Source organism: Mytilus trossulus, chromosome 4 (genome assembly GCF_036588685.1).
Source record: "Mytilus trossulus isolate FHL-02 chromosome 4, PNRI_Mtr1.1.1.hap1, whole genome shotgun sequence".
In the NCBI taxonomy this organism is placed as follows: domain Eukaryota; kingdom Metazoa; phylum Mollusca; class Bivalvia; order Mytilida; family Mytilidae; genus Mytilus; species Mytilus trossulus.
In genome coordinates, this window is record NC_086376.1 from 45,568,836 (window position 1) to 45,590,253 (window position 21,418).

The following is a 21,418-nucleotide window of genomic DNA, read 5'->3' on the forward strand; positions in this document are numbered from 1 at the left end:
AACCATTGATTTGAATATTAAAAAAGTTATTGAAGTTAGAATTAGTCTGACTTTATAGATTTTTTAGGTCCCTTCAAGTCTTTTCATTTCTCCGTTCAGGTCCAACTTTTGGCATCAAAAATTTGTTTTTAATTCAAAACATTTTAATTTAAATGAAAAATGGATATTTACAATTAATAAGATTCTGTCTTGAAGAAATTCCATCCAATAATCACAAAGTTATTGCAATTTGGATAATTTTAGTCGTATATTTTCAGGTTTTTAGTGTAACCCTATTAACGGCGGGATTTTTTCACAACACCGAATGAATGGCTGTTCACGCATTTGTTTTAAAAGTTTCGTCTAAAAGGTAGGTTTTATTCTTTCTTTAAATTCATATATAAAATATGGTCTAGATTTGTTATGCAATATCATGTTGTTTTTTTTGTTTGAAAACACAGTTATATATCGGAATGTCAATTTCAGATTGGTGACTGACTGCCGACAACTTGTTGTAATCACTTCATAAAAATACATTTGTGAATAGAATTTAGAAGAAAATATTCCTTCATATGCATGATGCAATCTTTTATTTATTCGCTGATCCAACCAAAGAGTTGACTGAACTCTTGATCTCGATTCGAGCAGGGATTTTCTATACTAGTATCCATAGAAAGCCCCTGATTCGAGTACACCGGTATTCACGTGTGAATCAATTTTGAAATAAAATGCCATTGAAAGAAAATTGTTTTTTATGTAATAGGGTTGAGGGTTGATTTGAGTTTTATTCTATAAAATAGGATTTTTTGTAGTAGAAAGTGTCAGTTTATTATTGCAATGACTTAAAACAGTGACTGGGGAATAGAAATATGGTCAATTTCCACATGGCTATAATACACTCGCTAAAGTGGATTATCAGTTTGGCTGTGCAAGATATACCTAACCATTCAGTTAGAATGTCTACGTTAAATTTGATGCCTCATGTAGAGAGATTGTCTACAGGTTTGGAACAACCCCCAAATGTCTGTGGTGGATCCAGAATGTTTCATAAGTGGGGGCCCATTGACTGCCTTAGAGAGGGATCTCATTGGAGGGTTCTGCTCCCGGATCCTACTTACTGTTTTGTCAGATTCCCGTATCCTGCTTACACTATATATAGGTAAGCAGTTTTCATTTTTTTGTAATTTCCCTTGTCCCACTAGACTTTATTTCCTGTTTTCACTGCACAAAAATTTGATTTTCACGTGTCACATTTACAAAAAATCGGCAATTCCGCGTGTAGCTTAGACCCCAATGAGACCCACTTAAAGGGGCTTTCTCCCATCATGCTTTAGTGATTCCCTGTATAATCAACCATTTTTTCCAGAAAAGAGGGGGGAGTGGGTGTCCTGAAAAAACCCTCTAAATCTGCCTCTGAATGTAATGGCTACATCCATGTGGGCCATGTATGTGGCATCCATCATTGTCGTTAACTATTTTATTTATCTTTTTCTAATTTTAGCTTAAAAAATCTTCTCTGAAACAATTGGGCCAAATACCTTCAAACTTAAACATAATGTTCCTTTAGGGTATCCAGTTATAAATTGTATCCAAAATTTTGATCCATCAGCAAACATGGCCGCCATGGCTTAAAATAGAACATAGGGTCAATTGCAGTTTTTGGCTTATATCTCAAAGCTGAAGCTTTTAGAGCAAATCTGACCAAGGTCAAATTGTTCAATTAGTCAAGATCTTTTAGCTCTGAAATTTTTTTAAAGGGTTCATGTTTTTGAAAATTTTCAAGAAGAAATCTTTTGTTGAACAGTTACACAATAGATGTGTAAGATCTTTACAGTTCTTTTGTGTCAAAAACCTATATTATATCTAAAATTTGATCTTGATCCAAATTCAGAGCTGTATCAAGCTTGAATGTGGTGTCCATACATCCATACTTACCCCAAATGTTCAGGGTTCAACCTCTACAGTCGTATAAAGCTGCACCCTGCAGAGCATCTGGTTAATTTTTAAATCAGTGTTTATATTTAACGATTGAAAATGTGTTATTGATATTGAATAAATTTTATACAACATCACATGCAGTTTTGTAATTCCTTATTTGTACATGTATTTTCATCATTGACAGTTCAATTTTTTGTTCAGTTAAATTAATCAATGAGTGATAGATTTCTCTTGGAAGATATTTAAAGGTCCAATTGAATAAACTACACAAGAGAACAATTGTATTTATTAGATGGGACAAGAGAACTTGCTAAAGATTAAATTGACTGGTAACTTGCAGGTGAATCTATGGAACAGTATGATAGGATTCATGACTTTTGAAGTAGACCCATTCACGAACCAATTTGTGAACTTTTTGGTGTTTTATAATAAAGTTGATATTTGAAGCTGGTTTGGGCCATAAGTGAACCTTGTCCTTATTGATTGTAAGTAAACATGTTGAATTATTACTTGTTTTTATCTTTTTGTTGGACAATCGGACAAGCAGTATTGTTGAACCCTGGTCAAACTAACAATATTCTTGTTAAGGCTAGTATTATCTCCCTATATGCATGGCTTTTCTTTCTTGAATAGCTACACTTGATTAACAGTGTGTCTGAGGAAAACTTCCTGATAACACTAGCTGAGTTTAATTACATAATCATCCATCAGCTATTAAAAGAAGCTTGATGGGCATTGTTTTCTGGTTGGTGCCTTGGTTTGTCTGTCCTTCCCACTTCCATGACTTCAGGTTTAAGTGTTTGGTTAAGCTAGTTCTTGATGAAGGTTAAGTCCAATCAAGTTGAAACTTAGTACACATGTTCCCTATTATATGATTTCTCTAATTTTAATGCCAAATTAGATATTTTAACCCAATTACACGACCCACTGAACATAGAAAATGATAGTACAGATGGGGAATCATGTGTACCATGGGCATATTCTTGTTTTGCATGAATTGAATTTTTGAAAGCTACAATAATCAAATTGCATTTGGGTTTTCAATTGTTTTTTATGCATGTTCATGCAAAAGCAGTTTATCTGAGGCTCTGAACAGGTTAGCTTTATTTGGTGTATGAAATAATAGTCATATTGTATATGTCTACCTGGCAGGTATCCTCTTACCCTGACCTCATTTTTATGTCTGTCATGTTTCCATTGTCCTTCACTTTATTTTCATGGTTCTGTGACTTTTAACTTGATAAAAATTTGAAGTCCATATATCAGATACTATAAGCAATAGGTCTACTATATTTGGTGTATGGAATGATTGTAAGGTGTACATGTCCAGTTGTCATCTGACTATGATGTCATTTTGATGTTTCAGTGCTCAAAGTAAACTTTTTGAGCTTTGGTCTTTTTTGTATTACTATACTTATAGGTCTGCTATATTTGGTGTATGGAAATATTTGATGACATATATATCAGTCTTGCATCTTTTATATGACCTTGACCTCCTTTTCCGTGGTTCATTTCCCAGATAATTTCTTTGTGTTTTGGTCTTTTTTTGGTGAATAGGCCACGTTTTTAATTGTTTAATTAGTTGGTTTAAGGATTTTTCCCTGAAAAAAATAATTTCACTTCTCTTTAAACAATATGTTTGGTATGCTATTCTTTAATAATTTCTTAAAATTTAGTTTGATGAAATAGTATTGCTCAGCTGTCATAAACATTGCATGACATCTTCTAATTATTTCAAAAAGGGGGGGGGGGTGTCAAATGTGTCTGATGGCACTGCCTGTTGTTTGACATTGTCACAATGGGGGCCTGTTATAGCTGACTATGCGGTATGGGCTTTGCTCATTGTTGAAGGCTGTACGGTGACCTATAGTTGATAATGTCTTTGTCACTTTGGTCTCTTGTGGATAATTGTCTCTTTGGCAATCATACCACTTTTTTTTTTAAATTATGAATGTCAATGGTTAAAAAAAAGAATGTAAGGTCAGATGAACCATGACATACAGATCTCTACAAATATCCCGTAGACCAAATAAATGTGTTCCGATCCTTACAGTGCCTTAGAAACTGACAAATATAAAAGTTATGCTGGTCAATAAATTCGAAACATAAGGTCAAAAGTATATGAACCCTGACCGACAGCCAGACATAGACATCTTTCTATCATTGAATATATCAAATACAATTGACGTCATTATGGTCATTTATGAAACATGCAAACAGACATGTACACCATGGCGCTATAGCATACAGGTATATATCCAAACGTTAGACAACATAAAACGAGCATTGCCGAATGATGCATGACAATGGGTTCAATGTCAGTTGAAACCTTGCAGAAGTCGAAAATGTACACCTCACAATCATAACAACAGACACTTATCCTAAAGCTTAACTTATCCGCGATACAGACTTGACCACAAAAATGAATCTTCATCCATGAAATAAGGTAGCACTCCACAGTTAGATGTGTAGTTTCGCATTTTGGCCCCTGTGAATTTTTCAAATATGAGAGCTAGTGTGCAATAAAATTCATTTTTGGATAGCTGAGTATTAAAATAGCCTTTGTATTGGGTTTATATGAACATCAAGGTTATGTAATGTATGTAATATAGGCTGTTTTCTATATGGCAATCCGTATTTGCATATCCCTACCATACATTGGTCCGGCAATTATTGTAATGTTTTTTCCAACTTTTTATCGCACAAACTTTGTGATTGGATTTTACGAAAAGATGAGGCGAAAGACACCCATTTTTTATTGGACCATTAGGAAGATTTAGGAAAACAGTTTCTAAAAAGGTATCACTCAAAGGCATTGAAATTTTAGTTTGATCCAAATTTACGGGGGAAATGTGACATGTTCACCCCCCTTTTTGCAATATTTTATGGGAAACAAATGCAGAATGTTGCCATGGATACACATAAAAGGAATTAATTTTCACCCTTTTAACTTTTGAAAATCAAATCTATGGAAGATACTGATTGCATACATATGCACATGTACAACACAAACAGTTAGATTAATGTATTAGAAATCCAGGAATAGGAGATGATAAAACATTTTGTGGCTCACTTTTGATTTTATTTTCTAACTGTGGAGTGCTATCTAAGGCAAATTCGGGGTCAGATGAATCCTGTCTGACGGACATGTAGTTTTATAGGATCCAATATACCAAATGTGGATATCCTATAACTCGTGATAAGTGAGTACATGTACTTCACATGACAATAAAAAGCTTCATCCTACAATCATCCAACTATTTTACATTTCATTTTCTGAAAATATTTATACTTTGAAAAGCTTAAACCTTTTGAGGATGTTGACCTATGTAGCTTTTCTCAATCACAATAACAAATATTAACTATGATATAATTGAAGAAAAATGTGAATGTCTTCGTAGCATCATATCTTTCACGATCCTTCAAAAATACGGTACATGATCTTTCACGATCCAAAAAATCCATTTTTGTGTAAATAGTTCTTTATTTACCAAGTTTCATATTATGTTTATACAAAAAAACTATAAGAACCATTTGATTAATTCAAATAGAATGCCTTTAAACGTATTAAAGTAGGTTGTCTAGTCGAATTTGTGAAAAAATCATGTTTGTTTACATTTTTTATGTCATTGAAATGTCGAGAAGCAATCTGCCTTTTGTTGTTTTGTAATAACTATGTACTTTTAAAACTGGATATTCTGACATACTGATCATAATGTTGAACCATTTTGACAGACAGTTTTATTTTGTCGTAAATTTGTCTGTGTAATGAATTTAATTAGAATATGTATTGACCTTTCATATGTCTTCTCGATTAAATGCCGTTACCAGAACTTTCATGATCGTCGCCCAATACTTGACCGCCGTTAGATATTCTTTCACGCTCATTTCTCTCGATAAACAGAATGACACCCGTGAAGGTAAGCAACACAGGCTCTATAGAGCCTGTAGTTCAATACTACATAAGATGATCGCAGCTTGTGCTTGTCAAAGAATGAATTTAACTTGTCCAAGGCAATCAGACCAACTTTCAATTTTATATTCCTTGTTGCTAATGTTGGAAATAATCTGCAGCTTTTGAAATTTCTATGCCAGAATAAGACCTTCTAAGCTTGGAGGTCATGCAACCTTTACTTATTATAAAATGCATATTATTGAAATGCAGTAAGGCCAAAAAAAACATATGACTGTTTAAGGTTACATCATCAAAAAAAATAGGGTAGGTATGTCGGTATTTCCATTTTATTTTTTGTGCCATGATTTTGAGTTGTGCAAGCTGTCTTGCCGTGGTCCATGTTGTCCATGAGCCGAGTTTACCTTATTTTTAATTATTGGATTATTTCCCTCGGTTATTGGTTGAAAAAAAATGTCAAAATTTCATTACACGAGTTGCTAGTTCCCTTAAAACTGCTGTCATATTCACGATTGTGAACATTGTGATGTATCAGGCAATTGATTAAATTTATTGGCAACTCTTACTTTGCTTTTGACACAAGTTCTATTAGTTCTTCACTTGGCGATGGAAATAAATGGCTTAGGGTTGGCGCTCAAATTAGGGTCGGTTGGGTAACGGTAAACAAACATATATTTTTTTCCCCCTAAGTGGTTAAGTGATGTTCATCTTGGAGTAGGTCATTGTAAATAAGTTAAATTTGCATGTTTTACTTCATTGACTAATTACGTTGTTCATCTCATTTCAGTTCTTGAATACGATATGACTGAAACCCGCAGTCACTTTTCTTGGTAAGGAGTTGCATTTTGGAGAGCCAGACTATGATAGCCTTAGGTATAGGCAGCTTTTTATTTTAATATGATAAATGATTTGAAAAATCTGATTTATATTATCACACCTCATGCTACAGGTTTTAGCCATTTAGTCAGTCATTTTTTTTCCATTGTGCAGACTCCAAATCTTTAATTGGTTTTCAATATTAAACAGATAAAACTATGCCATAAGCTATTAATCTTCATTTTGGGGGACATTGATATGTTAGATTGCTTAATTAAGATTCTATCAGTTAGACCTAAGCCAGAGAAGTTTTTTCGTTTGGTATATCTGTGAGCTAGCATGTTTATTCAGAAAGGAAAGATGACTCCATATCACAAGATACATAAATAATGGTAGTAATTGAAGAAAGCTCTTCAGTATTTCAAGTTCTTAATCACTATGAACTGAAAAAAGTTATTGAAAAGACAAGACATTTTTTAAAAGCTAAAGGTGTTTTTTTTCATGAAGTTTAGACCAGTATTCAATGGGAGATAACTCTAATCGCATTGAGGTTCTTGTTTTGTGTGAGAAACATTGATCATTAACTGTCTTATCTAAAGTCAGCTGACTTGAATATTTATGATTTGGTTTTGCATGAAACTACAAAATTCCCTTATATAGATTGGGGAAAAGTGTATTATGTTCTTTTAAAGGGGATGTCAATTATAAAGCAATTAAAACTAGTTAGAATTATTTTTGATCATAATTATTTAGGTATTAAAGATATTTATTTCAATGAGCTTATCTCTTATGCTGAGTTCACACGTAATTGGAATTCGATTCGCATTAACTAATTCGAAATAAGTTAATTTTGCAATCAAAAACCCTTTAAGTCCTAATGTCGATTCTAATTCGAATTGAAATGCGCGTCAAATTCGTTTTACTGTCCAAACAACGTTAACTTTTAATTCGTATTAACAAAAACATATTTCTAATGGGAATTGACTAATTCGAAATAGTTAATTCGTATTAACAAAAACATATTTCTAATGCGAACTGACTAATTTGAATTAGTTAATCCGAAGCAATTGGAATTTTAAAAAGTGTGTGAACGCGATTAGCCATGGATTCGATTCAAATTCAATTCGAATTAAATGTATGTGTGAACAAGGCATTAATCTTGTTTCTTCATACAAATTCTGATAAATATTTTTTCTTTTCAGCATTTCTATAAAGTGATAACATAACTTAAAGAAATTCAAAACTTTTCCTATATAACATTAACCATAGCCAATTAAAGATAAATTTTTCATTTTTTTTTAACTGGTTATGATGTTGGATGCCATTTTTTTAAACGAAACATTGGAATAGCATGGATCCCTCCCTATAAGCACACTAACTTCTAAGTGTATCCTACGTCATAGACCATATATTACAATGTGAAGAAAATATTGATTGAACATTTTTTAACTCATCTCTACTCTGTATTCACTATATATTACATAAAGACTGCACCTGTACTGAAGACAAACACTGCACTTGCACTTGGACTGAAGACAAAAACACTGCACTTTGACTGAAGACCAAAACACTGCACTTGGACTGAAGACAAAAACACTGCGCTTGGACTGAAGACCAAAACACTGCACATGGACTGAAGACACTACACCTGGACAAAATATCCAAGTTGAATGGGACTAGGGACCACTGGAACTAGCTCCTTAAAAAAACATATTCATTATTGACCTCTTTATTGATATGTTATGATGAAATCATGTTTTTGATAATTGCATTGATTAATGATCATGCATTAAAACATTGGATTGACCTCGACCCAAGACTTATAGTTTCTCCAGAGTATAAATGAGTTTGCTCGTTTAAAGTGTATTGAAAATTTCAATTAAATATTTACCATTTTGTTAACATTTAATAGCATTAGGCTAATGGCTGGTGCACCAATATAGATTTTCGATAATTGGCTCCAATTTATTTTTATTTTCTTTAAATCAGAAAATTGCAACATCAATAAAGTTGATAATTATTTATAGTTTTTGTTAAAGATACAGCCTTTTCTTTAATATATGTTGCCACTTTGGACTGAAGAAGATGGATTCATGGCAGAAAGGAGGAGTCAACCTGTATGTATTTGGTCATTGCAGTTTTTTTTTTAAACTATGTTTCTATTTGAATAGACAATAAGATCATTTTTTTTTCTCAACAGTTTGTGAAAAAAAATACTTCATGTTAAATTGGGACTTGTAAAAGCAGACCTCTGCCGAGAACAAACTTTAGGTTTTAATTTAACAATGACATGAAGTATGGGCTTTGCTTATTGTTGAAATTGTCGTACGGTTACCTATAATTGTTAAATTCTGTGTCATTTTGGTCTCTTGTGGAGAGTTGTCTCTCATTGGCAATCATACCACATCTTCCTTCTTTATCAAGATTAAATTCTGAAAAATTTCAATAGGAAAAAGTTGGTATTTAAAGGTGATATTAATTTATAGTTTTTTGTTGCAGGTAAGACGGCCTCTACGTGGACTGCCTGCACAGAAGAAGAGGAGGATACCACTCATAGCTTTGGGCAGGGTTTTAACACGTGAGTATTATTCCATCATTACAGTTTTTCTTAAAACTTTGTTTATATTTGATAGGCGATCTGTTTTTTCTGGAATAGTTTGGGAAAAAAAAGAGGCTTTATTTATGTTAAAATGGGACTTGTAAAAGCAGTATTCACTCTGCGGAGAGCAAACTTTAGGTTTTGATTTAAAAATGCCATAGGCTGTGAACTTTGCTCATTGTTGAAGGCCGTACGGTTACCTATAATTGTTAGTTTCTGTGTCATATTAGTCTCTTGCGGAGAGTTGTCTCTCATTGGCAATCATACCACATCTTCTTTCTTTATCAAGATTAAATTCTGAAAAATTGCAACAGGAAAGAGTCGGTATTTAAAGGTGATATTAATTTATAGTTTTTTGTTGCAGGTAAGACAGCCTCTTCGTGGACTGCCTGTACAGAAGAAGAGGAGGATACCACTCATAGCTTTGGGCAGGGATTTAACACGTGAGTATTATTCCGTCATTACAGTTTTTCTTAAAACTTTGTTTATATTTGATAGGCGATCTGTTTTTTCTGGAATAGTTTGGGGAAAAAAAGAGGCTTTATTTATGTTAAAATGGGACTTGTAAAAGCAGTATTCACACTGCGGAGAGCAAACTTTAGGTTTTGATTTAAAAATGCCATGGGCTGTGGACTTTGCTCATTGTTGAAGGCCATACGGTTACTTATAATTGTTAGTTTCTGTGTCATATTAGTCTCTTGCGGAGAGTTGTCTCTCATTGGCAATCATACCACATCTTCTTTCTTTATTTATCAAGATTAAATTCTGAAAAATTGCAACAGGAAAGAGTCGGTATTTAAAGGTGATATTAATTTATAGTTTTTTGTTGCAGGTAAGACAGCCTCTATGTGGACTGCCTGTACAGAAGAAGAGGAGGATACCACTCAATAGCTTTGGGCAGGGATTCAACACGTGAGTATTATTCCGTCATTACAGTTTTTCTTAAAACTTTGTTTATATTTGATAGGCGATCTGTTTTTTCTGGAATAGTTTGGTCAAAAAAAAAAGGCTTTATTTATGTTAAAATGGGACTTGTAAAAGCAGTATTCACTCTGCGGAGAGCAAACTTTAGGTTTTGATTTAAAAATGCCATGGGCTGTGGACTTTGCTCATTGTTGAAGGCCGTACGGTTACCTATAATTGTTAGTTTCCGTGTCATATTAGTCTCTTGCGGAGAGTTGTCTCTCATTGGCAATCATACCACATCTTCTTTCTTTATCAAGATTAAATTCTGAAAAAATTGCAACAGGAAAGAGTCGGTATTTAAAGGTGATATTAATTTATAGTTTTTTGTTGCAGGTAAGACAGCCTCTACGTGGACTGCCTGTACAGAAGAAGAGGAGGATACCACTCAATAGCTTTGGGCAGGGATTCAACACGTGAGTATTATTCCGTCATTACAGTTTTTCTTAAAACTTTGTTTATATTTGATAGGCGATCTGTTTTTTCTGGAATAGTTTGGTAAAAAAAAAGAGGCTTTATTTATGTTAAAATGGGACTTGTAAAAGCAGTATTCACTCTGCGGAGAGCAAACTTTAGGTTTTGATTTAAAAATGCCATGGGCTGTGGACTTTGCTCATTGTTGAAGGCCGTACGGTTACCTATAATTGTTAGTTTCCCTGTCATATTAGTCTCTTGCGGAGAGTTGTCTCTCATTGGCAATCATACCACATCTTCTTTATTTATCAAGATTAAATTGTGAAAAAATTGCAACAGGAAAGAGTCGGTATTTAAAGGTGATATTAATTTATAGTTTTTTGTTGCAGGTAAGACAGCCTCTACGTGGACTGCTTGTACAGAAGAAGAGGAGGATACCACTCAATAGCTTTGGGCAGGGATTCAACACGTGAGTATTATTCCGTCATTACAGTTTTTCTTAAAACTTTGTTTATATTTGATAGGCGATCTGTTTTTTCTGGAATAGTTTGGTAAAAAAAAAGAGGCTTTATTTATGTTAAAATGGGACTTGTAAAAGCAGTATTCACTCTGCGGAGAGCAAACTTTAGGTTTTGATTTAAAAATGCCATGGGCTGTGGACTTTGCTCATTGTTGAAGGCCGTACGGTTACCTATAATTGTTGGTTTCCGTGTCATATTAGTCTCTTGCGGAGAGTTGTCTCTCATTGGCAATCATACCACATCTTCTTTCTTTATCAAGATTTAATTCTGAAAAAATTGCAACAGGAAAGAGTCGGTATTTAAAGGTGATATTAATTTATAGTTTTTTGTTGCAGGTAAGACAGCCTCTACGTGGACTGCCTGTACAGAAGAAGAGGAGGATACCACTCAATAGCTTTGGGCAGGGATTCAACACGTGAGTATTATTCCGTCATTACAGTTTTTCTTAAAACTTTGTTTATATTTGATAGGCGATCTGTTTTTTCTGGAATAGTTTGGTAAAAAAAAAGAGGCTTTATTTATGTTAAAATGAGACTTGTAAAAGCAGTATTCACTCTGCAGAGAGCAAACTTTAGGTTTTGATTTAAAAATGCCATGGGCTGTGGACTTTGCTCATTGTTGAAGGCCGTACGGTTACCTATAATTGTTAGTTTCCGTGTCATATTAGTCTCTTGCAGAGAGTTGTCTCTCATTGGCAATCATACCACATCTTCTTTCTTTATCAAGATTAAATTGTGAAAAAATTGCAACAGGAAAGAGTTGGTATTTAAAGGTGATATTAATTTATAGTTTTTTGTTGCAGGTAAGACAGCCTCTACGTGGACTGCCTGTACAGAAGAAGAGGAGGATACCACTCAATAGCTTTGGGCAGGGATTCAACACGTGAGTATTATTCCGTCATTACAGTTTTTCTTAAAACTTTGTTTATATTTGATAGGCGATCTGTTTTTTCTGGAATAGTTTGGTAAAAAAAAGAGGCTTTATTTATGTTAAAATGGGACTTGTAAAAGCAGTATTCACTCTGCGGAGAGCAAACTTTAGGTTTTGATTTAAAAATGCCATGGGCTGTGGACTTTCTTCTTTCTTTATCAAGATTAAAGTCTGAAAAAATTGCAACAGGAAAGAGTCGGTATTTAAAGGTGATATTAATTTATAGTTTTTTGTTGCAGGTAAGACAGCCTCTACGTGGACTGCCTGTACAGAAGAAGAGGAGGATACCACTCAATAGCTTTGGGCAGGGATTCAACACGTGAGTATTATTCCGTCATTACAGTTTTTCTTAAAACTTTGTTTATATTTGATAGGCGATCTGTTTTTTCTGGAATAGTTTGGGAAAAAAAAAAGAGGCTTTATTTATGTTAAAATGGGACTTGTAAAAGCAGTATTCACTCTGCGGAGAGCAAACTTTAGGTTTTGAATTAAAAATGCCATGGGCTGTGGACTTTGCTCATTGTTGAAGGCCGTACGGTTACCTATAATTGTTAGTTTCCGTGTCATATTAGTCTCTTGCGGAGAGTTGTCTCTCATTGGCAATCATACCACATCTTCTTTCTTTATCAAGATTAAAGTCTGAAAAAATTGCAACAGGAAAGAGTCGGTATTTAAAGGTGATATTAATTTATAGTTTTTTGTTGCAGGTAAGACAGCCTCTATGTGGACTGCCTGTACAGAAGAAGAGGAGGATACCACTCAATAGCTTTGGGCAGGGATTCAACACGTGAGTATTATTCCGTCATTACAGTTTTTCTTAAAACTTTGTTTATATTTGATAGGCGATCTGTTTTTTCTGGAATAGTTTGGTAAAAAAAAAGAGGCTTTATTTATGTTAAAATGGGACTTGTAAAAGCAGTATTCACTCTGCGGAGAGCAAACTTTAGGCTTTGAGTTAAAAATGCCATGGGCTGTGGACTTTGCTCATTGTTGAAGGCCGTACGGTTACTTATAATTGTTAGTTTCTGTGTCATATTAGTCTCTTGCGGAGAGTTGTCTCTCATTGGCAATCATACCACATCTTCTTTCTTTATCAAGATTAAATTCTGAAAAATTGCAACAGGAAAGAGTCGGTATTTAAAGGTGATATTAATTTATAGTTTTTTGTTGCAGGTAAGACAGCCTCTACGTGGACTGCCTGTACAGAAGAAGAGGAGGATACCACTCAATAGCTTTGGGCAGGGATTCAACACGTGAGTATTATTCCGTCATTACAGTTTTTCTTAAAACTTTGTTTATATTTGATAGGCGATCTGTTTTTTCTGGAATAGTTTGGTAAAAAAAAAGAGGCTTTATTTATGTTAAAATGGGACTTGTAAAAGCAGTATTCACTCTGCGGAGAGCAAACTTTAGGTTTTGATTTAAAAATGCCATGGGCTGTGGACTTTGCTCATTGTTGAAGGCCGTACGGTTACTTATAATTGTTAGTTTCTGTGTCATATTAGTCTCTTGCGGAGAGTTGTCTCTCATTGGCAATCATACCACATCTTCCATTCTTCTTTCTTTATCAAGATTAAATTCTGAAAAATTGCAACAGGAAAGAGTCGGTATTAAAAGGTGATATTAATTTATAGTTTTTTGTTGCAGGTAAGACAGCCTCTACGTGGACTGCCTGTACAGAAGAAGAGGAGGATACCACTCAATAGCTTTGGGCAGGGATTCAACACGTGAGTATTATTCCGTCATTACAGTTTTTCTTAAAACTTTGTTTATATTTGATAGGCGATCTGTTTTTTCTGGAATAGTTTGGTAAAAAAAAAGAGGCTTTATTTATGTTAAAATGGGACTTGTAAAAGCAGTATTCACTCTGCGGAGAGCAAACTTTAGGTTTTGATTTAAAAATTCCATGGGCTGTGGACTTTGCTCATTGTTGAAGGCCGTACGGTTACTTAAAATTGTTAGTTTCTGTGTCATATTAGTCTCTTGCGGAGAGTTGTCTCTCATTGGCAATCATACCACATCTTCTTTCTTTATCAAGATTAAATTCTGAAAAATTGCAACAGGAAAGAGTCGGTATTTAAAGGTGATATTAATTTATAGTTTTTTGTTGCAGGTAAGACAGCCTCTACGTGGACTGCCTGTACAGAAGAAGAGGAGGATACCACTCATAGCTTTGGGCAGGGATTCAACACGTGAGTATTATTCCGTCATTACAGTTTTTCTTAAAACTTTGTTTATATTTGATAGGCGATCTGTTTTTTCTGGAATAGTTTGGTAAAAAAAAAGAGGCTTTATTTATGTTAAAATGGGACTTGTAAAAGCAGTATTCACTCTGCGGAGAGCAAACTTTAGGTTTTGATTTAAAAATGCCATGGGCTGTGGACTTTGCTCATTGTTGAAGGCCGTACGGTTACTTATAATTGTTAGTTTCTGTGTCATATTAGTCTCTTGCGGAGAGTTGTCTCTCATTGGCAATCATACCACATCTTCTTTCTTTATCAAGATTAAATTCTGAAAAATTGCAACAGGAAAGAGTCGGTATTTAAAGGTGATATTAATTTATAGTTTTTTGTTGCAGGTAAGACAGCCTCTACGTGGACTGCCTGTACAGAAGAAGAGGAGGATACCACTCAATAGCTTTGGGCAGGGATTCAACACGTGAGTATTATTCCGTCATTACAGTTTTTCTTAAAACTTTGTTTATATTTGATAGGCGATCTGTTTTTTCTGGAATAGTTTGGTAAAAAAAAAGAGGCTTTATTTATGTTAAAATGGGACTTGTAAAAGCAGTATTCACTCTGCGGAGAGCAAACTTTAGGTTTTGAGTTAAAAATGCCATGGGCTGTGGACTTTGCTCATTGTTGAAGGCCGTACGGTTACCTATAATTGTTAGTTTCCGTGTCATATTAGTCTCTTGCGGAGAGTTGTCTCTCATTGGCAATCATACCACATCTTCTTTCTTTATCAAGATTAAATTGTGAAAAAATTGCAACAGGAAAGAGTCGGTATTTAAAGGTGATATTAATTTATAGTTTTTTGTTGCAGGTAAGACAGCCTCTACGTGGACTGCCTGTACAGAAGAAGAGGAGGATACCACTCAATAGCTTTGGGCAGGGATTCAACACGTGAGTATTATTCCGTCATTACAGTTTTTCTTAAAACTTTGTTTATATTTGATAGGCGATCTGTTTTTTCTGGAATAGTTTGGTAAAAAAAAAGAGGCTTTATTTATGTTAAAATGGGACTTGTAAAAGCAGTATTCACTCTGCGGAGAGCAAACTTTAGGTTTTGAGTTAAAAATGCCATGGGCTGTGGACTTTGCTCATTGTTGAAGGCCGTACGGTTACTTATAATTGTTAGTTTCTGTGTCATATTAGTCTCTTGCGGAGAGTTGTCTCTCATTGGCAATCATACCACATCTTCTTTCTTTATCAAGATTAAATTCTGAAAAATTGCAACAGGAAAGAGTCGGTATTTAAAGGTGATATTAATTTATAGTTTTTTGTTGCAGGTAAGACAGCCTCTACGTGGACTGCCTGTACAGAAGAAGAGGAGGATACCACTCAATAGCTTTGGGCAGGGATTCAACACGTGAGTATTATTCCGTCATTACAGTTTTTCTTAAAACTTTGTTTATATTTGATAGGCGATCTGTTTTTTCTGGAATAGTTTGGTAAAAAAAAAGAGGCTTTATTTATGTTAAAATGGGACTTGTAAAAGCAGTATTCACTCTGCGGAGAGCAAACTTTAGGTTTTGATTTAAAAATGCCATGGGCTGTGGACTTTGCTCATTGTTGAAGGCCGTACGGTTACCTATAATTGTTAGTTTCCGTGTCATATTAGTCTCTTGCGGAGAGTTGTCTCTCATTGGCAATCATACCACATCTTCTTTCTTTATCAAGATTAAATTGTGAAAAAATTGCAACAGGAAAGAGTCGGTATTTAAAGGTGATATTAATTTATAGTTTTTTGTTGCAGGTAAGACAGCCTCTACGTGGACTGCCTGTACAGAAGAAGAGGAGGATACCACTCAATAGCTTTGGGCAGGGATTCAACACGTGAGTATTATTCCGTCATTACAGTTTTTCTTAAAACTTTGTTTATATTTGATAGGCGATCTGTTTTTTCTGGAATAGTTTGGTAAAAAAAAAGAGGCTTTATTTATGTTAAAATGGGACTTGTAAAAGCAGTATTCACTCTGCGGAGAGCAAACTTTAGGTTTTGATTTAAAAATGCCATGGGCTGTGGACTTTGCTCATTGTTGAAGGCCGTACGGTTACCTATAATTGTTAGTTTCCGTGTCATATTAGTCTCTTGCGGAGAGTTGTCTCTCATTGGCAATCATACCACATCTTCTTTCTTTATCAAGATTAAATTCTGAAAAAATTGCAACAGGAAAGAGTCGGTATTTAAAGGTGATATTAATTTATAGTTTTTTGTTGCAGGTAAGACAGCCTCTACGTGGACTGCCTGTACAGAAGAAGAGGAGGATACCACTCAATAGCTTTGGGCAGGGATTCAACACGTGAGTATTATTCCGTCATTACAGTTTTTCTTAAAACTTTGTTTATATTTGATAGGCGATCTGTTTTTTCTGGAATAGTTTGGTAAAAAAAAAGAGGCTTTATTTATGTTAAAATGGGACTTGTAAAAGCAGTATTCACTCTGCGGAGAGCAAACTTTAGGTTTTGATTTAAAAATGCCATGGGCTGTGGACTTTGCTCATTGTTGAAGGCCGTACAGTTACCTATAATTGTTAGTTTCCGTGTCATATTAGTCTCTTGCGGAGAGTTGTCTCTCATTGGCAATCATACCACATCTTCTTTCCTTATCAAGATTAAAGTCTGAAAAAATTGCAACAGGAAAGACTCGGTATTTAAAGGTGATATTAATTTATAGTTTTTTGTTGCAGGTAAGACAGCCTCTACGTGGACTGCCTGTACAGAAGAAGAGGAGGATACCACTCAATAGCTTTGGGCAGGGATTCAACACGTGAGTATTATTCCGTCATTACAGTTTTTCTTAAAACTTTGTTTATATTTGATAGGCGATCTGTTTTTTCTGGAATAGTTTGGTAAAAAAAAAGAGGCTTTATTTATGTTAAAATGGGACTTGTAAAAGCAGTATTCACTCTGCGGAGAGCAAACTTTAGGTTTTGATTTAAAAATGCCATGGGCTGTGGACTTTGCTCATTGTTGAAGGCCGTACGGTTACTTATAATTGTTAGTTTCTGTGTCATATTAGTCTCTTGCGGAGAGTTGTCTCTCATTGGCAATCATACCACATCTTCCATTCTTCTTTCTTTATCAAGATTAAATTCTGAAAAATTGCAACAGGAAAGAGTCGGTATTAAAAGGTGATATTAATTTATAGTTTTTTGTTGCAGGTAAGACAGCCTCTACGTGGACTGCCTGTACAGAAGAAGAGGAGGATACCACTCAATAGCTTTGGGCAGGGATTCAACACGTGAGTATTATTCCGTCATTACAGTTTTTCTTAAAACTTTGTTTATATTTGATAGGCGATCTGTTTTTTCTGGAATAGTTTGGTAAAAAAAAAGAGGCTTTATTTATGTTAAAATGGGACTTGTAAAAGCAGTATTCACTCTGCGGAGAGCAAACTTTAGGTTTTGATTTAAAAATTCCATGGGCTGTGGACTTTGCTCATTGTTGAAGGCCGTACGGTTACTTAAAATTGTTAGTTTCTGTGTCATATTAGTCTCTTGCGGAGAGTTGTCTCTCATTGGCAATCATACCACATCTTCTTTCTTTATCAAGATTAAATTCTGAAAAATTGCAACAGGAAAGAGTCGGTATTTAAAGGTGATATTAATTTATAGTTTTTTGTTGCAGGTAAGATAGCCTCTACGTGGACTGCCTGTACAGAAGAAGAGGAGGATACCACTCATAGCTTTGGGCAGGGATTCAACACGTGAGTATTATTCCGTCATTACAGTTTTTCTTAAAACTTTGTTTATATTTGATAGGCGATCTGTTTTTTCTGGAATAGTTTGGTAAAAAAAAAGAGGCTTTATTTATGTTAAAATGGGACTTGTAAAAGCAGTATTCACTCTGCGGAGAGCAAACTTTAGGTTTTGATTTAAAAATGCCATGGGCTGTGGACTTTGCTCATTGTTGAAGGCCGTACGGTTACTTATAATTGTTAGTTTCTGTGTCATATTAGTCTCTTGCGGAGAGTTGTCTCTCATTGGCAATCATACCACATCTTCTTTCTTTATCAAGATTAAATTCTGAAAAATTGCAACAGGAAAGAGTCGGTATTTAAAGGTGATATTAATTTATAGTTTTTTGTTGCAGGTAAGACAGCCTCTACGTGGACTGCCTGTACAGAAGAAGAGGAGGATACCACTCAATAGCTTTGGGCAGGGATTCAACACGTGAGTATTATTCCGTCATTACAGTTTTTCTTAAAACTTTGTTTATATTTGATAGGCGATCTGTTTTTTCTGGAATAGTTTGGTAAAAAAAAAGAGGCTTTATTTATGTTAAAATGGGACTTGTAAAAGCAGTATTCACTCTGCGGAGAGCAAACTTTAGGTTTTGAGTTAAAAATGCCATGGGCTGTGGACTTTGCTCATTGTTGAAGGCCGTACGGTTACCTATAATTGTTAGTTTCCGTGTCATATTAGTCTCTTGCGGAGAGTTGTCTCTCATTGGCAATCATACCACATCTTCTTTCTTTATCAAGATTAAATTGTGAAAAAATTGCAACAGGAAAGAGTCGGTATTTAAAGGTGATATTAATTTATAGTTTTTTGTTGCAGGTAAGACAGCCTCTACGTGGACTGCCTGTACAGAAGAAGAGGAGGATACCACTCAATAGCTTTGGGCAGGGATTCAACACGTGAGTATTATTCCGTCATTACAGTTTTTCTTAAAACTTTGTTTATATTTGATAGGCGATCTGTTTTTTCTGGAATAGTTTGGTAAAAAAAAAGAGGCTTTATTTATGTTAAAATGGGACTTGTAAAAGCAGTATTCACTCTGCGGAGAGCAAACTTTAGGTTTTCATTTAAAAATTCCATGGGCTGTGGACTTTGCTCATTGTTGAAGGCCGTACGGTTACTTAAAATTGTTAGTTTCTGTGTCATATTAGTCTCTTGCGGAGAGTTGTCTCTCATTGGCAATCATACCACATCTTCTTTCTTTATCAAGATTAAATTCTGAAAAATTGCAACAGGAAAGAGTCGGTATTTAAAGGTGATATTAATTTATAGTTTTTTGTTGCAGGTAAGACAGCCTCTACGTGGACTGCCTGTACAGAAGAAGAGGAGGATACCACTCATAGCTTTGGGCAGGGATTCAACACGTGAGTATTATTCCGTCATTACAGTTTTTCTTAAAACTTTGTTTATATTTGATAGGCGATCTGTTTTTTCTGGAATAGTTTGGTAAAAAAAAAGAGGCTTTATTTATGTTAAAATGGGACTTGTAAAAGCAGTATTCACTCTGCGGAGAGCAAACTTTAGGTTTTGATTTAAAAATGCCATGGGCTGTGGACTTTGCTCATTGTTGAAGGCCGTACGGTTACTTATAATTGTTAGTTTCTGTGTCATATTAGTCTCTTGCGGAGAGTTGTCTCTCATTGGCAATCATACCACATCTTCTTTCTTTATCAAGATTAAATTCTGAAAAATTGCAACAGGAAAGAGTCGGTATTTAAAGGTGATATTAATTTATAGTTTTTTGTTGCAGGTAAGACAGCCTCTACGTGGACTGCCTGTACAGAAGAAGAGGAGGATACCACTCAATAGCTTTGGGCAGGGATTCAACACGTGAGTATTATTCCGTCATTACAGTTTTTCTTAAAACTTTGTTTATATTTGATAGGCGATCTGTTTTTTCTGGAATAGTTTGGTAAAAAAAAAGAGGCTTTATTTATGTTAAAATGGGACTTGTAAAAGCAGTATTCACTCTGCGGAGAGCAAACTTTAGGTTTTGATTTAAAAATGCCATGGGGCTGTGGACTTTGCTCATTGTTGAAGGCCGTACGGTTACCTATAATTGTTAGTTTCCGTGTCATATTAGTCTCTTGCGGAGAGTTGTCTCTCATTGGCAATCATACCACATCTTCTTTCTTTATCAAGATTAAATTGTGAAAAAATTGCAACAGGAAAGAGTCGGTATTTAAAGGTGATATTAATTTATAGTTTTTTGTTGCAGGTAAGACAGCCTCTACGTGGACTGCCTGTACAGAAGAAGAGGAGGATACCACTCAATAGCTTTGGGCAGGGATTCAACACGTGAGTATTATTCCGTCATTACAGTTTTTCTTAAAACTTTGTTTATATTTGATAGGCGATCTGTTTTTTCTGGAATAGTTTGGTAAAAAAAAAGAGGCTTTATTTATGTTAAAATGGGACTTGTAAAAGCAGTATTCACTCTGCGGAGAGCAAACTTTAGGTTTTGATTTAAAAATGCCATGGGCTGTGGACTTTGCTCATTGTTGAAGGCCGTACGGTTACCTATAATTGTTAGTTTCCGTGTCATATTAGTCTCTTGCGGAGAGTTGTCTCTCATTGGCAATCATACCACATCTTCTTTCTTTATCAAGATTAAATTGTGAAAAAATTGCAACAGGAAAGAGTCGGTATTTAAAGGTGATATTAATTTATAGTTTTTTGTTGCAGGTAAGACAGCCTCTACGTGGACTGCCTGTACAGAAGAAGAGGAGGATACCACTCAATAGCTTTGGGCAGGGATTCAACACGTGAGTATTATTCCGTCATTACAGATTTTCTTAAAACTTTGTTTATATTTGATAGGCGATCTGTTTTTTCTGGAATAGTTTGGTAAAAAAAAAAGAGGCTTTATTTATGTTAAAATGGGACTTGTAAAAGCAGTATTCACTCTGCGGAGAGCAAACTTTAGGTTTTGATTTAAAAATGCCATGGGCTGTGGACTTTGCTCATTGTTGAAGGCCGTACGGTTACCTATAATTGTTAGTTTCCGTGTCATATTAGTCTCTTGCGGAGAGTTGTCTCTCATTGGCAATCATACCACATCTTCTTTCTTTATCAAGATTAAATTGTGAAAAAATTGCAACAGGAAAGAGTCGGTATTTAAAGGTGATATTAATTTATAGTTTTTTGTTGCAGGTAAGACAGCCTCTACGTGGACTGCCTGTACAGAAGAAGAGGAGGATACCACTCAATAGCTTTGGGCAGGGATTCAACACGTGAGTATTATTCCGTCATTACAGTTTTTCTTAAAACTTTGTTTATATTTGATAGGCGATCTGTTTTTTCTGGAATAGTTTGGTAAAAAAAAAGAGGCTTTATTTATGTTAAAATGGGACTTGTAAAAGCAGTATTCACTCTGCGGA

At 34.8% G+C, this 21,418-nt stretch overlaps 2 long non-coding RNA genes across 2 annotated transcripts; both read left to right on the forward strand.

Moving 5' to 3' along the window:
* Positions 1-286: 286 nt before the first annotated feature.
* LOC134713977 (uncharacterized) lies at positions 287-8,128 on the forward strand. Its single transcript, XR_010106450.1, has 3 exons — positions 287-349; positions 6,618-6,703; positions 7,849-8,128. It is a non-coding gene; the product is annotated as an uncharacterized LOC134713977 (long non-coding RNA).
* Positions 8,129-9,150: 1,022 nt separating this feature from the next.
* Positions 9,151-14,263, forward strand: LOC134713978 (uncharacterized). The gene is made up of 3 exons (XR_010106451.1): positions 9,151-9,224; positions 9,610-9,688; positions 14,187-14,263. It is a non-coding gene; the product is annotated as an uncharacterized LOC134713978 (long non-coding RNA).
* Positions 14,264-21,418: the final 7,155 nt, after the last annotated feature.